The sequence below is a fragment of the Acinonyx jubatus genome, chromosome A1, assembly GCF_027475565.1.
Source record: "Acinonyx jubatus isolate Ajub_Pintada_27869175 chromosome A1, VMU_Ajub_asm_v1.0, whole genome shotgun sequence".
Lineage (NCBI taxonomy): Eukaryota > Metazoa > Chordata > Mammalia > Carnivora > Felidae > Acinonyx > Acinonyx jubatus.
The window spans coordinates 61,038,744-61,055,206 of NC_069380.1; the positions used below are offsets into that span (position 1 = coordinate 61,038,744).

General features: G+C 34.7%; 1 long non-coding RNA gene across 1 annotated transcript in view; it reads right to left on the reverse strand.

Annotated features, from left to right (window-relative positions):
• Nucleotides 1-15,803, reverse strand: part of LOC128314496 (uncharacterized) — a 29,158-nt gene extending 13,355 nt beyond the window's left edge. The window contains exon 1 of the long non-coding RNA XR_008296212.1: nt 15,421-15,803. This is a non-coding gene — a long non-coding RNA (uncharacterized LOC128314496). The remainder of the gene's footprint in view (nt 1-15,420) is intronic.
• Nucleotides 15,804-16,463: the final 660 nt, after the last annotated feature.

The following is a 16,463-nucleotide window of genomic DNA, read 5'->3' on the forward strand; positions in this document are numbered from 1 at the left end:
TGGAGAACATTGTAAGTGACCTTGTGCCTAGCGAATTGAGTCTGAAAAGATTCAATCAGCTGGCACTGGTGAGCATAATACAATTTTTTAAAACTTTAATACCTAGTTATTTTCAGCCAGAAGGCAATTATTTTTTTTCCTGGTAGAGTAGGCATTTTGTGGATCCTGTTTTAATTTGTGACTCCAGAATATATCAGTTTTTTGAATTACAAATTTGACCAAAACCTGTCATGAATAAATACATTGATATACTTACCCTGAATATATCATAGCTTATACATAGAAATATATATGATGCAAAATTATTTTGTTTTGTGTCAAGTAATATATTGATAGTCTATAATTCAAATTATCAGAAAGTAGTGTTCATTAAAAATTTATTCTAAGGGAAAGGTAAAATAATGGGTTGTAGTTGTAAAATACATAATAATATAGCTACTCAGGAAAAGAATCAGAAGGAAAAAAAAAGAGCAAGAGAAATGAAAACATTTCTTGACAAATACCTATTTCATAATGGATCTGCAAAGCTAATTGTGAAAGCTTTCTTCATCTACATGAAAACAGCAAATATCAAATACTGGGTTTCTCTAGTTTACATATCCTCATATTTTATGTATGGCAAAGTATGCAATGTGAAATACATTTACCCCTCTGGGGCATGTCTAGCTCTTTCAAGTTCAAATATGCATCCTAGATTATGTTTCTAAAAGTGTTTACTGTTTTGAACTGATTCATGTGATATCTTAAAACAAATGTCACTTTATTCAGGATACCAGACTATAACCTCTTAAGGGCAAAGTATTTTGTACATATCCAGGAGATCTGGGACACAGGAGGCATTCAATATTTATTGGTTGAATGTAAACAGTATATGAATTAATTTTAAAATATGTAAAGATTGTCTTATAATTTTAATGTTTCTATTTTTACTCTGAGAGTTTATCTGAGAAGATATATCATCATGTAATAAAAGAAAAAAATGAATTAGGATGGTTTCACTCCTGATAATTATTACCTATGGGACATTGGGCAAGTCACATAGCCATTTGAATTTTAGTTTCCTCATTTCTAAAATGTAGTTCGTATTTATTTTTTTTAATTCTATTCTGTCTTCCCTGGGTTCTTATGGGTATATGTGTAAAGTTACCTTTTAACCAAAAGCTCCAATATTTTTTGGAGAAAATACTCAATTTGAAGATCTTTGAAATTAAAGCTTAAAGTACAAAATTTTTGAAAATCTTCATTTTTTATTGCACAGAATAATTACATCTATGTGCTATGTAAAAATTTCTTTTTACCAACTATGTTGCCTGGTATAATTCTGAATATAGTTATTTATTAAAAATATGCTTGCTTGGCATGTCTTTGAATGTTTTCCTGAGATTCAAAAGGCTGTTTTAAAACTAATTAATTTTATATACTTTCCCACATTTTGCCTCATCATGACTGATGTGCTTGATAGCAGTTCCACAGTTTGAAGAAATAATGCCATATAAAATTCTAGTGTTATTATTCTGCCAAGTTATTTAGTACATCTTATACAAAATCTAACATTTTAGTTCCTGAAGTAACTTATGTAACCTTACACCCATAAACTTTTTACAAGCATAAGTACATAGAGACAAATACATATTCATTCTCTTAGTTCTGCCTTTAAGTGACTGTATTCTTCACACAGCCCTGTGATTTTCTTTTATGAACTGCTATCCTGTTTGATTCTTAAAGACTTTCATACACAATAAACTGATTTGTTCCAAAATTTAAGCATGCTTTTGTAGGAGTTCAATGGAAGGGAAGATAAATGTCTGTGTTGAAAGAACAAACTTATCCATATCTCAATGAAACCTTAAAACTCATCAATCTGAACAAAAACATCTTCCCCTCCCTCTGTTAATGGTGAAGCTCTTGGAGGCTTGGAGGGGGTTTAATTATTGCACTGCTGGCTAAAATAGTACATTTGACTAGTAATTATTCATATAATTATATTTGTTGAGTATCTTCTGTAAGCCAGACACAGGGCTAGCTGACAGGAGTAGATTGATAAATGAAAGAAACCCGATCCCTACCTCAAATGGTAACCCATAGTTTCCTGTGAAAGACAAATAGTACGCAAAGAAGTAAACAACTAGCTGTAACTGTAATAAATTCTATAAAGGACAATATAACATGCTTGGAAAATGTGTATTAGGACCACATGGCCTAGTCCTAATAGCAGGGAAACTTTTCGTGGAAAAGTGGCATGTAAATTAAGATTTGGATTGATTCTTATTTTGTGATGGAGATTATTACAGATGCTTCTTTTAAAATGATATGTCATTTTCTTCCTCAGTTTTAATTGTTCTATTATCCAAATTTAGTTATAAATAAACAATTTAAAAATATTATTATTTAGGTAAACCTTTAAGGATGCTATAATACTTTACAAAAGCATTAAAACCTCCATTCTCAGGAGCCAACAAAACAAAGAAATTAAAAAAAAGAGGCAGATAAACTGCACCAGATTTGGTGTATCATTACAGTGACGGACTTGGGAAATATCCTATTCCTGATTGTGAATCTAGACCGTTAACCAATACAATGATTCAATGATCATAATCAGCAGAAAGACCATAGATATTTAATAATTGACTCATTTAAATGTGTGCACCATTGGGGCACCTGAGTGGCTCAGTTAGTCAAGCGCTGGACTCTTGATTTCCACTCAGGTCATGATCTCATGGTATGCAAGTTCGAGCCCTGCGTGGGGCTCTGTGCTAATGCCACCCTGCTTGGGATTCTCTCTCTCTCTCTCTCTCTCTCTCTCTCTCTCTCTCTGTGTGTCTCTCAAAAATAAATGAATAAACATTAAAAACCGTGTGCACCATTAACTTTACATAACATTTAAGATTAATTTTTCCTCTTTATCCTCAAAGTTAATTCTAGTTCCTGAAACTTGTGCATCGTATCTGTTTATGTACTCTGTTTGTAAATTGTTCCTTGCAGAAAACATACATTTTCTACCATTTTAAGTGGATTATATAGTTGTACTGTCTTTGGATTTGTTCGTGAATGGTTTATTATGTGTTTGACAGTTTATATCCTTAGGACTATATGTTGACTTCATGTATTTAACATGAAAATCAAAATATTAATTATTTTATTTATCTAATTATTTCATCACATGGATTTATTATATTCATTAAGAATTTGAACTCACTAAGTATGAATTAATTGGAGTTAACATTTGGATAATTTGCAAATCAAATTGCTTTATTTCACACGTTTTTTATTTAAGACTTTTAATTTTACATTGAAAGCACTGGTGAAAAGCTTAACTTTTAAAATTAATTGATTTGCTATTATTTTAGAATAATCCAACAGAAATCATTTTTTTAATTTTGAAAGCCTTCACATAATTAATAGCTTTAGCTAATGGGCACGAATGACTAAAAATGGTTTTTCAAGTAAGTGCAGCAGTTAGGTGAGAAGACAGGAATAGCTTGAAGCACATTTGCATCTGGATGGAGAAAAAAATTGATTCATATTCTCTGCACTTGTTCTAATTCCTCATTTTCTCCTCATCCTATATGAGGTTGATTAAATTATGCCCTCATGACAAATAGTCTCTTTAAGCCGTCATTCATTTAATGGGATAAAATAGTCCTAATAAGGGATATGGGTCATTTGTCATCTTCTCCAAACTCCCATCTGTGTGAGGGGCTGTCCCATAGGTTCTGCATGCTTGTGAGTCCTTGTGATGAAGGGAAAGTGCAGGCTGGGAGAGGGTGCTGGTGGATTACTCTCAGGTGGCTGACGGCATTATTAGAGAATACCAACGAATATGGTCAGGCTCTGTCTCAACCCTAAGACAGAGGAAGTCTCTGATCAAACAATCCATATGTTTGGGGGCTCTGCTTTCAGACCGGTGGACTGGGAGCACTGCTTTAGGAGTCAAAGCCATCTGCATGGATTTGAGATATGATTTTTAGTGAGTGGAGAAGGGTGGATTCAGAGCTTAGTTAGAAACATACTTAAGACAATAAATAGGGAAAAAAGGAACACAAAGAATTAGATAAAATGAGAGGAGATTCTAAAATCAATGGCAAATTTTGATGACCTATTATGTTCTCTGAAGCAAGTCCAAGAGATTTTTAACTCAAATTAATTTTCATTGGATGTATACCATATACAAATAATTATAATAAGCATACACCCATAAAACAAACAAACACAAAGCATGAACTCTCCTGGAGTTTATGATCTGCAGAAGAAAGCATACTTACAGAATAATCATTAGGCCAGAGTAAGAGCTATAGAGATTTATGCAGAGGCCATACGCTTCATGATTATAGGAAATATGTCTCTTTGGTCATCAGTGTATCTCCAGGACCTGGCACTCTGTGGATTTACAGTGATATTCACTGAGTTAAAATGAAGATATTTAGGACACATTGTGATACCAAACTTTAAACACCATGCTAAGGAGTAATAGTAGGGCTGGGGATGGATATAAGAGATGGTACTTTTTCATCTTTTGAATATACAGTCAATTCAAAGGTGGCTTCTGAAGGCTTGACTGACACTGCCCAGCCCCCGTTAATGTCTGTTGTGCAGGATACTGCATTCGTGTTGACACACGCCTTCTTCCTGTCGTGTGGTGTCACAAGAGTAATCCCTGGTGTTATTCATAGCCTTGAGCTGACTTCTTTCATTTGTGGGTTCGTAAGACCACTCCTTTACCATATTTGGCTACACACTTTAATATACCTCATAAAAATTCTAATTTATCTATCAATTTTATACCAATTTTTATAACAATTTTACTAACAACCTCATTTTTGTTAAGTCCAAAGCTCAAGCAAATATTCTTGAGCAGGAGCTGAGAGAAAAGCGAAGTGATAGAATCAGAGCCTTGCAGAACAATACGATCTGAAATCAGATGTTCCTTTGCATCCTCTTTGGTCTTGGGTCCTTCCATTTGTGTTGTTTTATCTATTTATTTATGTATTCATTCATTCATTCATTCATCCATTAATTTTACTTTTCCAGGACAAAAATTATTTATCTTGTCACCATGCGTGGGCTATAGATGGTCCATGAACACTTTGAAAGATACATAAAGATTAATATGAATATTTTACGATGAAGAGTAGACAAGGATATTATAACTTTCTCAGGATTTCTGTGATGCCAAATTTAGGAAGTAAAAGGAATGAAGGAAGAAGTAAAGGCAGAAAAGGAAGAAGGGAAGGAAGGGAGGGGTGGTCCAGAAAAGAAAACAGCCACAGAATATAAGAAAGCCTATACAGGATAAAGTAAACATTTTAAAATATGATGTGATCAGTTATAGCAAATATCTCAAAGTTTTAGCTAAATCTCAAGTAAGAAGTTTATTTGTGAAATTTAAAGCAATTTCACCAAAGGTGAGAGGAATGTTATTGAAAGGAATTTAAAAATGTAAGTTATTATATCACTTTAAAATATCCCTTCAGTCACTTTTTATTATTAAGAAATAGTTCAGTTATGATCAGGTAATTCCCATTTTTTTGTATAGGAACACAGCATTTTAGAAGAGTTTAAAAACTTATTCAGGATGTGTATGAAAATGTAAAGCCAGAAACAGAACTCTAGTCATGTGACCAGTAATTTCTTACTCATATCACTACAACTCTCATCCTGTTATTATAGTTAAATTTGGTTTATTCACATTTTTCTTTGGTTTAATTCACTTTACTTAAATTCACAGTAACTTTCACTATTGAGAATGTGTGCCAAAAAACAGTCTACTTTTTTGGCTGTACCCATATGAACAGACTGCTTCTTTGATAAAACAGAACAAATCAAAAGAAAAAAAAAAAAAGCACGACTTGATCAATGTACACTTGGGAGAAGTTCACAGTGTACAAATATAACTTTAAACCAGGTATTCAAACTTGTACAAATGAAACCTCAGTAGCATTCACTCCATTGAAGATAAAAATCAATAAAATATGTTTAATCTGGAAGAACTGTGCCCCTTTGATTGTGTTACTTCAAAAGGTGTTGAAATTATGCAGAAGCAACAGTTTCATACATTTTTAAACTATTTTCAGAAGTTATCATGCTCTGGGATTATCTGTTCTTCTTCAGGTTTTTTGAATCATTATCCAAAATGTTTAGTAGTTTTCATCTTTCATGCTACTGCCATGACAGTTACTTTATGACATAGTTAGACACCTGCTTCAGGCATGGCTTTCCTCATGAGTAAGCTGACACCTAAGAATTATTTTAAAGGTAACAGGTAGGCCATCTTTGTTTAAAAAAAATCTCTTCATTCCTTGTGACAAATACTTGGATTCCATTAAATCATTTACTCAAATTAAACATTGCTAGAAATGAAAACTGATGGGCACATTTACAAATCATTTGTCCACTAGCATGAAAGAGTACATGTATTTTTCCCTGAAAATGTACCTTTTATAAGAATTAGGAGGCCTGGCATATGTGGAGAATGGGGTTGGAAGTTATTTCAAGGTTTAGTGTGTTTTTGAAAGCTATGAGGTATCAATCAGCCACACACACAGACACAAACACACATACATGCAAAGTCCACAAGACATTACATGAACAGGAAATAAAATGAAAATGAAAACAGAATATGAACCGATATTTTGATAATCTTATTATCATTTTATTAAAATTTTTCTACTCTCCCCAAACTCCAAGAATTTGTTTCTTAAGAGCAATAAGCAATATCAACTCTATGGAAATAAGCAGGAAGTCAAGCATACAACAGACTTTGGATACACCCAATTTGTCAGCATTAATCCATTTTTATATAACTTTGTCAATTTAACTCATACACAAGATTTTTCAGAAGCTATGGAGTTTGCAATCCACGTTACCCTCACATTCTTCAGGACAGTACTGCAACACTGGTGTCATACCCCATTCTTTTTCTACTTCAGGGTTATCTTTATTTGGATGTAATACCAGGCAGGAATGCTTTAATCACAAGTCACAGAAGAACTGAGTACCAGAAACTCATGATTTCTCATGTAGGGAAGGAAAAACAGTTTTCCCTCACTCTTTTGAATTCTTAGCTGTGAAACCTATAATAAAACCAGATTAACAAGAGAAAAGCAAACAGAAGATTGTTAACATGTACACCTAATGTATACACGGTCAATATCCAGGAAAGAACAGGTGTAACTCTCTGAAGTGACTTACATTTAAGTTTAAATATCATCTTAATAAGGATAGGGGGGTGGGAGATGTACATAGACCCCTTGGGGGAGAGCAAATGATTTTTAAGAGACACAAATCGCCCTCAGAAAAGCAGATGGGAGATATGATGGCTTGTGACAATGTCTGTCTAAGTGTGGTGTCCATTTCTGGTATCCTAGAAGCTGACTATGATGAGAGTCAATCTTCCCTGGTTGATGAAACTCTTGAGGAGGGGATTTATGACAACTTAGTTTCTTTTGGAGGATCTGTTTTTAGGCAGATAAGGGGAATTCAGAGAAAGCCATTTGCTCCATTTTTTTAAGTGCCTACAGCTCAAAATAATCAGTACACCCAAGCAGCACATTCTGGGGGTGGGAGGCACATTTTCCTACCCTTCACTCACATAAAATTTGCAGGCAGTTGTTTGTAGTTTGGATCCAGCAGCCTTGTGAAGTAGTTAAGTTACCAGACACCCCGTATGTGTTTATTCTGAAATCCTCACAGACTTGAAATTTGTTCTATTATTTCACGATCACATGAACATTGTAATTATCCTCTGTTATTGCATCCTTAAATCATGTTCAAAGAGAAGAAAAAAAGTGGACTGCAGAAATTAGTTATCCTCATGATATGTCTGCTATCAGAAAGCAATAACTTCCTACAAACCACTCTCTATGCCCTGCAGATTTCCCTTTATGCTGTATTTGCCAGAACTTGGTCACGTGGCCACCCCTGGCTATAAGGGAAAGTGGATACATGAATATCTGGTAGAGGAGAATGGGCTTACTATAATTGCTCAAGATTCATCAAGATATATCCCTGTGGTGAGGGCATTAGTGACCCTAAATGAAACTGGGCTTTAGTTGGCAAGGAAGGAGAGAGAGAGCAGCTTAATGTTTACCACAAATGAATATAATTCTTTAGAGGAAACTGATGGTTTTCCATTCTAAATATTTGTGATATATTACTCTGTTCTCTTGAAACCAATATAAAATATGAATAAATATATTGTCTCACTAAAATTTCAATGGTAAATAGAGCTGACCTAGTATTGAGGCTGTGGCAGGAGTGTTCTGCCATATCACTCCATCGCATTCCTTCATGGAGTTTTATTTCTTTGAGATGAGGAGACATCTGGATATATGCATTTCAACCAAGAAAGGAGAATGGTATTTATTTGCACATACATTTGTCAGCCAGTAAGATAGTAACTTGAACATATGTTTCACATTTAATTCTCAAAATAATAAGTTAGACATTTATGAGCATATACATTTTGCATAGCAATAAATTGAGATTCAGAAATGTTAAGTAATGCATTCTTATGTAATGTTTTATGAGTAAAAACATCAACAGACCTTAGAAGAGTTTCAGTACATGAGTTCTTCTCACATCATTTGGAACAGTTTCATAACACTGTACCAGATTTCACATTAATAGAGATTGTTTTCAGATCACACTTTTAATGATATCTGCTAAATTAATTAAGGTACGATTGGATATTGGTGCATAAACAAATATGAGCAAATAAGATACGCTCCTTTGTTTGTTCATATGATAAATGACTTTTGAGCATGTAGTCGACTGTTTTAAACACTCAAAATACTAAAATCAATAAAAATATGTTTGATAAAATCCCTTTTCCAAAAGGCCTTCAGGTTAGAGAGGTAGACAAAGGGCACTGCCATTTTTCATAAATATTATGGAAGGGATGTTCTCATGGTAGCATCAAAACAATGAGAGTACCTTCTAAGCCTGCCATGTGCTTCTTGGTTATTTACATATCTGAACAGAGACAGCTCTGTGTGTGGCAAGGATGGGATGGGGTGTGGAGTTGCAGGTGGAAGAGGGCACTATAGTCGTATGTCCTGGCCATGGCAAGAATACTTGAAAACAGAAAGAGGCTGGAGATTACACGGTCTAGAGACCAAGAAACATTAGGATTTAAGTACAGCTCAAGTATAAATAGTACAAATAGGGATATGAGTATGGACAGGCATAGACGATCTAATACACTGTGTAGAGACTTTGGACTTTTATTTTTCAAGGTTATGTGAAATCACAGGAGTGAGCTCTATTATACTTGTTTATTAGCTAGATTATTCCTGGTGTTTAGTAGAAAATGGATATGTGGTTAATCAGAATATAGGCAGGGAGACCAGTTGCAGAAAACTAGATAAAAGCTGTTGAAAATGACATGTGTGGGAGCGCCTGGGTGGCTAAGTGGGTTGACCATCTGACTTTGGCTCAAGTCATGATCTCACGGCTTGTGAGTTCAAGCCCTGTGTCGGGCTCTGTGCTGACAGCTCAGAGACTGGAGCCTGCTTTGGATTCTGTGTCCTTCTCTTGCTCTGCTTCTCCCCTGCTCATGTTCTCTCTCTCTGTCTCTCTCTCTCAAGAATAAATAAACATTAAATATTTAAAAATAAAGAAAACGAGATATGTGGGTGGATTCAGAGAGGGTAAAATGTCTAGATATAGGAGACTGTCTCCACAACTCTATTATGCTTATATTTATTATTATTTTAAAATATGTGTTATATGTGAGTTTATAACTCTATACTCTAGCACTGTTGTTGTTCTTGCATTAGCCCTAGCTCAGAGTTCCTGCTCAGGATCCTATGTGTGACAGAAATATAAGCAGTCACATCTTCATTAAGTTCTGAAAAATTCTCAGCCTTTAACTCCTGTAATGTTGTATTTCCCTCATTCTGTTAGTCTGAAATTCCTGCTCCACAAATTTTTGACAGAGACATTATGAAACTTTCTAATCTTGCAGTAGATTTTCATAAGTATACTGTGATAAGCATTGAAATACCAAAATTATTTTTTAATTGTCAAGCGGGTAACTCTTGAAGAGGTGTATATTTTGATAATTTCTATTCTTCCCCTTTATGATAATATTAGGTCCCATATAATTTGGAGAGACGTCTAGAAGAGTTAGCGTTCTTTTATTAGGAATTGGATTAACACAATTTCAGCGCTTTGTAACATATAAACAATGGGTCCTACCATTATTTTAGCTTCTGCATAAAGGATGTAGATCACGAAAATCTGACCAACTTCATGTCTACTTGCCTGGGGAAATAGCTTACATATATCAGAGTTGTGTTATTAGTGTGGTCATCCATTTTATTCTACTTGGGTCTAAGACCAAGTGCTAGTTCTGAACTAGTGCTGAATGTGTGGGTTCTTTTATAATCACATATGCAAATTTATAAAAGTAATTCACAAAATTTCAAGTTTACAAATATCATGTAATCAAGATACATACAGATTTCTCTACTCGGAATGAATAATATCAATCCACACAATTATTATAATGAAATGTGGTTTCAATAGTAGCCTCCAGAAAAGAGTTTCCAAGTGCAATTACTTGATATCCACCGACACCACTACTCAACACCAATACTATGTGCTTCACCAAGCCATGTGATTTTAGGGTTAGAACATTCACCTGACATGATTTTATTTTTGTGAGTGCCACACCCCTTTGCCTCTTCCTGAGATTTCTGTAATTTTCTGCAACCATAGGAAGCTCGGTATGGTTTTCTTTTTAGCTCTAATATGTTTGCATATAATCTTTTGGTTTTCTGGGTCACTTATATTTTCCCCAGCTCTCTGGGCCTAAGAGCTAGCAAGAAGCAACCCCACTCCCCAACCTCCCCACACCCGTACACATATGTATTTTCCTTGAAAGCCTATAGAGCCAGAGGCATAGTTTCCAACCACTGAATTAAGTCCTCTGTAATAGCCACTATTCTCTAGTAGTACCTGACAGAAAGTCGATGCAAACTAGCTCAAGTTCAAAATGAGATTTATTGGTCCACGTATCCAGGAAGGGCAAAGGTGATACTGAGGTTGAATGGAACTGGAAAACTGAATGTCTTCAGGATTCTCTCTGCATTAGTCTTTTATGATTTCCTTCCTAGGTTATTTTAGCTGTATTTTAGAGCAGTCAAGGCTATCTGCATTAGGATATGTTGCTGGTAGTTCTGAATTCACACTAACAATTTCATGGCCTGTCAGGAAAAACCTTTCCCACTAGTTGTACTCACTAAACCTTGGAGAATGAATCAGGTATTCTAGTTTGGATCCTGTTCATCTCCTGAATTCGAGACATGGTTGGCATTTTTTTAACAGAATAAGAATGGACGACACGTGAGACAAACCACACAAACACACAAGTGCACACACGTATGTGCTTACATGAGTTCAAGAAATCTCCAGCTCCATACTTCCAGAAATTGTCAGAGCTTCTATGTCATCACCTTATGTTCTCTGGTTTGGCTTTCATCTTTCATTTACCTTTTGCATGCTGTAATACAAGTATTATAAAGGCTGTCTGTGGTGTGGGAACTTATTTTAATAAAACACACCTTTCAGGAATACTGCTCTTAATATTAATGCTTCCTCGAACAATCCTTTCCTTTTATCCTATCATCTGTTACAGTGTCTTCCACATAAATACAAAAGAGACTTCACTTTTGCCTACTCTCTTATTACTGACATTCTTACATAAAAGGGTGCCAAATATAGCTGTGCAAGTTGGAAATGCCACATTTCTAGGGGGTGCTATTTACCTAGAGTATGAAGTAACTGGTTTCTCCATGAGTTCAAATATAATCAAATATTTATCCATTGTTATTGAAAATTGCTTAGTACAAGAATATAATTAACTCCAAATGTTGGGTATTTAAGCTTTCTATTGAACGTTCTTAGCCTTTGATACTCATGATACTCAAAGTAAGTTAAAAAGTTATTTCACTTATTGCCCAGTATTGGGTCTCTGATTCTTATAATATGCCCAAGGTTAAGGTCTTACACTTGAGTTCTTGGGTCATACCTGTTAACAGATACAAACCTTGTAGGAATTAGTATTGAAAGTATGAATGCTAAAAAAATTCTTCCCAATCTTTCTTTATTTTCATAAGGTATAAAGGAACAACCAATATCATCAGGAAATTCTAATAAGGCTGTGTTCATTTTTCTGTATTTCTGAACATTCAGTGAAACCCTGGGGATTTAAACATGAGTAGTGTTTTTGCTTTGTGTTATTAGCAACCTCAATATTTTCCAATGGCACTATAAAGCTAATAAGTAACTCAAAGAATACTCTGGAATATTTGTTTTCTCTGTTGTTATCATTTTCCTACTTAATAATGTAGCTTTTGGTAATTAGAACGTGGTGAAGAGATGCACCATATAATTATTCAAAAAAGTTCTAGATTAGTACCTCAAATATACCTGTATAAAGTTTTCTGATCCAAAGATTAGATAGTTCCTTTATGTTTATTTTAAGAATTAGCCTCTTCGGGGCACCTGGGTGGCTCAGTCGGTTGAGCGCCTGACTTCGGCTCAGGTCATGATCTCACGGTCCGTGAGTTCGAGCCCCGCGTCGGGCTCTGTGCTGACAGCTCAGAGCCTGGAGTCTGCTTCAGATTCTGTGTCTCCCTCTCTCTCTGACCCTCCCCCGTTCATGCTCTGTCTCTCTCTGTCTCAAAAATAAATAAAAACGTTAAAAAAATTAAAAAAAAAAGAATTAGCCTCTTCAAAAAGGTCAGATATTGACAAATGTCAGCAGGTATATGAAAGGTGTTCAACATCATGACTCATCAGGGAAATGCAAATTGAAACCACAATGGGCTATCACCTCCTACCTATTAGGATGGTTATAATCAGAAAGATAATAGATAACAAATGTTGGCAAGGATGAAAAAGAAGAATTCTTATACACTGTTAATAGGAATGTCAATTGGTACCACCACTCTGGAAAGCAGTATGGAGGTTCTTCAAGAAAGTATAATAGAATTGCTATGTGATCCTGCAATGTCACTTCGTTCGTGTATTACATCTAAAGGAAACAAAATGTCTTGAAGAGACATCTCTTATGTGGAAGAGATATCTCTACTCCCCTGTTCCTACTCAATTGTTCATGACAGGTATGGTATAACCTAAGGATCTGTTTATGAATATACCAATGAAGGAAAAAAATATATATATATATACACACATACATATGTAATGAAATGTTATTCAACCTTAAAAAAGAAGACTATCTTGCCATTTGTGACAACATGGATTAACCTGGTGGGCATTATGCTAGGTGAAATAAATCAGACAGGGGAAGATAAATACTGCATGGTATTGCTTATGTGTAAAGTCTTTAAAAAAATACAAGGGAAATAGATGAAGTGTTGGACATGTTAATTAACTCTCTGGAGAAAATCCTTTTATAGTGTATGGATATATGAAATCATCATGTTGTAAACTTTAAATATGTTATAATTTTATTTGTCAAATATATCTCAAGAAAGCTGAAATAAAGAAACTGAAAAGCAAAAAAACAATGCACAGCAGGTAAATTTGGAGAATTTTATATCTAAAATATCTTCATTTTACCTTAATATTTGATCAATGATTTAGCTTCTGGGTATTCTGAGGGTAGGTCAAAGGAGACTAAGCATGTCTGGCCATCTATTTGTGTTAAAAAGGGGTTTTCCTTGTTCATATGGAAACAGAAAATGATAGAGACCTCTGGGACTCTTAACTTACAGCGTTAGAGTGCTTGAAAGGAGGACTTTTAGAACCTTTGGGTCTGGAACATTGACATGATCTTTGTTATTCTTAATCTATCATTTCTATGTTTTAGTTTCCTCTCTTTAATGATTTAGAAAAATATTATTTTTCTCCTACAGTTGGGTTGATTATGAAGTAGGATCATATTTGGCACAAACATAGCATAATTGGAGGTTGGAGGGATATTGGTTAAGAACTTGGGTGGAGGAATCAGGATTTCTGGATCTGAAACTCAGTGCATCATGTGCTTGGTTGTTATGAAGTTTGAAAAGTTATACAACGTCTCTAAACCTCAATTATTCACCTGGAAAATGAGGATAACAGTAGCTTCCTCATAGTATGGTTGCAAGATTTGCATATGAAATAGAATTGTTTATAAAATATTCAGCATACTGCTGAGCACAAAGTAAAGTGCAATAAGTATTACCCACTATTACCATTTATAAAAACAGTCTAGTCAAATATTGAGGTGTTTGACATAATCACTCAAATATGTGAAGTTCTTGGAGTTCTCACATTCTATTTGCTAATATTTTAAATCCCATGGCCATAACCTAGCTAGGTAACATCCAAGATTTTTTTTTTAATGGTGACGTTAATTGAAACACTGCTGTGAACATTCTTGTCAGTATTTGATATGGAATAATATCAAACGGATAGACCATTTCAAATGTTTGAACCAAATATACCACCAGAGAGCTACATTAGACATATATTGCAAGCAAACTGTAGCATTTCATGACTAGCATCATGGAAAAACTATGAGACTGGTTTTTAACTATCGTCATTATATAGTTCTTTTTCGAGGAAATTGAAGACTGACAACCTTGTTTCCATCTGGAAACATCTAACATCTGTGCTTGTAAACATCAAAACACAGCTGTTGTAGCTCTGAGTAACCACTCCAATTTATTTATTTTTGACTTAAAAACATCTTCAGTTTTCATCAAACATCACAGTTGTTAAGCTATGTTCTTACAGCGGGAGGAAAAACAATTACGAGAAATCACTATATCAAACATTTTAAGAACAATACTCTTCCTTCTATTTCATTTAAAGGAGATACAATCTCCCATCAATTAAAAAATGTATTTTATTGTGGGTGTGCCTTTTTTTGGAAACCACAGTATTTAAAGCCACCAGGAGGTCAGAGATCCCAAGTGCATTTTATAGTTAAAATATTATAAAACGTTTTCAGTGGGGCCAATTTGGGCAACTAGAAGTCAGGTGGTGACAACACCAAGAGCAAAAGAATCTTATTCTAGTGTTTTTGCATATAATACATAGGTATGCCACATTAACTTTAATAAGGTAACTTTTTACTAAAAAATAAGTGCATTTTGGTATAATACTGAGTTTTAGTTGTATATGATTCTAAAAATGATTTCATATGAATAATATGTTAAAGTTAATTTTCCTACATTATACGTGTGGATAGTATTAATAACACTAAAACTTGAATTGTTTTTACAATTGTTAATCATAGTTCTAATTCTGTTTCAGCTACATTAGCTCCCTAACTGCTCGCTCACCATCTGCAGCCAGTGAGATGGGGAAAAATGTCCTTCAGCTATAGTCCTTCCAGGATGCCCACTGGGTTCGATTTCCCACTCTCCCATCAAAGCCATCGAAGGTGTGAGGTTTCTGATATCTTACCTTATGCATTGCCTCTACATTTAAGTCCAGGCTCTTTGGATGGATTCCTTGTTTGGACTTCCTATCCGTTTTGCTTCAGTCAAGCATACAGTCATCTCAGGCCGCGGGCGCCACAGTCTGCAGGCAGGCACCACCACATCCAGGGCTCAGCCTAAATTCCTGTTTCCAGGCTCTAGGCTGCATACTAGCATTTGTCTGGAAGGGAGAAAGGGGTCGAATTTTCTTAACTTGAAGAACTTGGGATCTTTGCGTTGTTTCCCTATTTAGGACACAGTTGAATAGTGACACCAGTCCAGAAAATATGGGTTCTGTTCACCAGAATTATTGATTTAGAAGTATGCAGAAATTATTTCCAAATTTTGCGGTGTGGTTTAAGCCTCTGTCCTAACCTTTGAGGCTCATAAGAAACCAAGTTTAAAGCCAGAAAGTTTTGTGTTATGGTGCAAGAGTGCCTCCAAGCGGCAGAAAATTAAGGTGCGTTGGGTAGCCCTGAAGATTAAATGCCATGCTAAGGTCACCTGAGTGCCACTAGCATCTAGGCATTAGTTATTCCTGACACAACTAATATCAGAGAAATTTATATGTGATGTAATAGTATTTACCCTTATCTCAGATTTTTAACTGTAATTTTTTTTTGGCATAGGAAGTAAGAATAATATGCTCTGCATAGCTAGTCTCAATCTTCATCTGTAAGATTTGGACAATAGCTATTAACTCGTAACAATATTGTAAGAAATTAAATGAATTAAAATGCATATACAAGTGTCTAGTGTATATAATATGAAATTTATAATATATATCATAGTATATGTGTCATAAAATATGTTGCATACATTAAATTGTATGATATATAGTATATATTCCATGTGTAAATATATAATATGTTACACACTATATATAGTAAAGATATGTGGTATTTGTAGTAGGAAATATAATATGTAACATACAATTGATACTATCATGAATTGCAAAATGTGCTTTTTCCTCCTTTCTGGCTGGAGATTGTGCTACAAAAAGCTTTGCCTTTTCTTTGAGAGATGTCC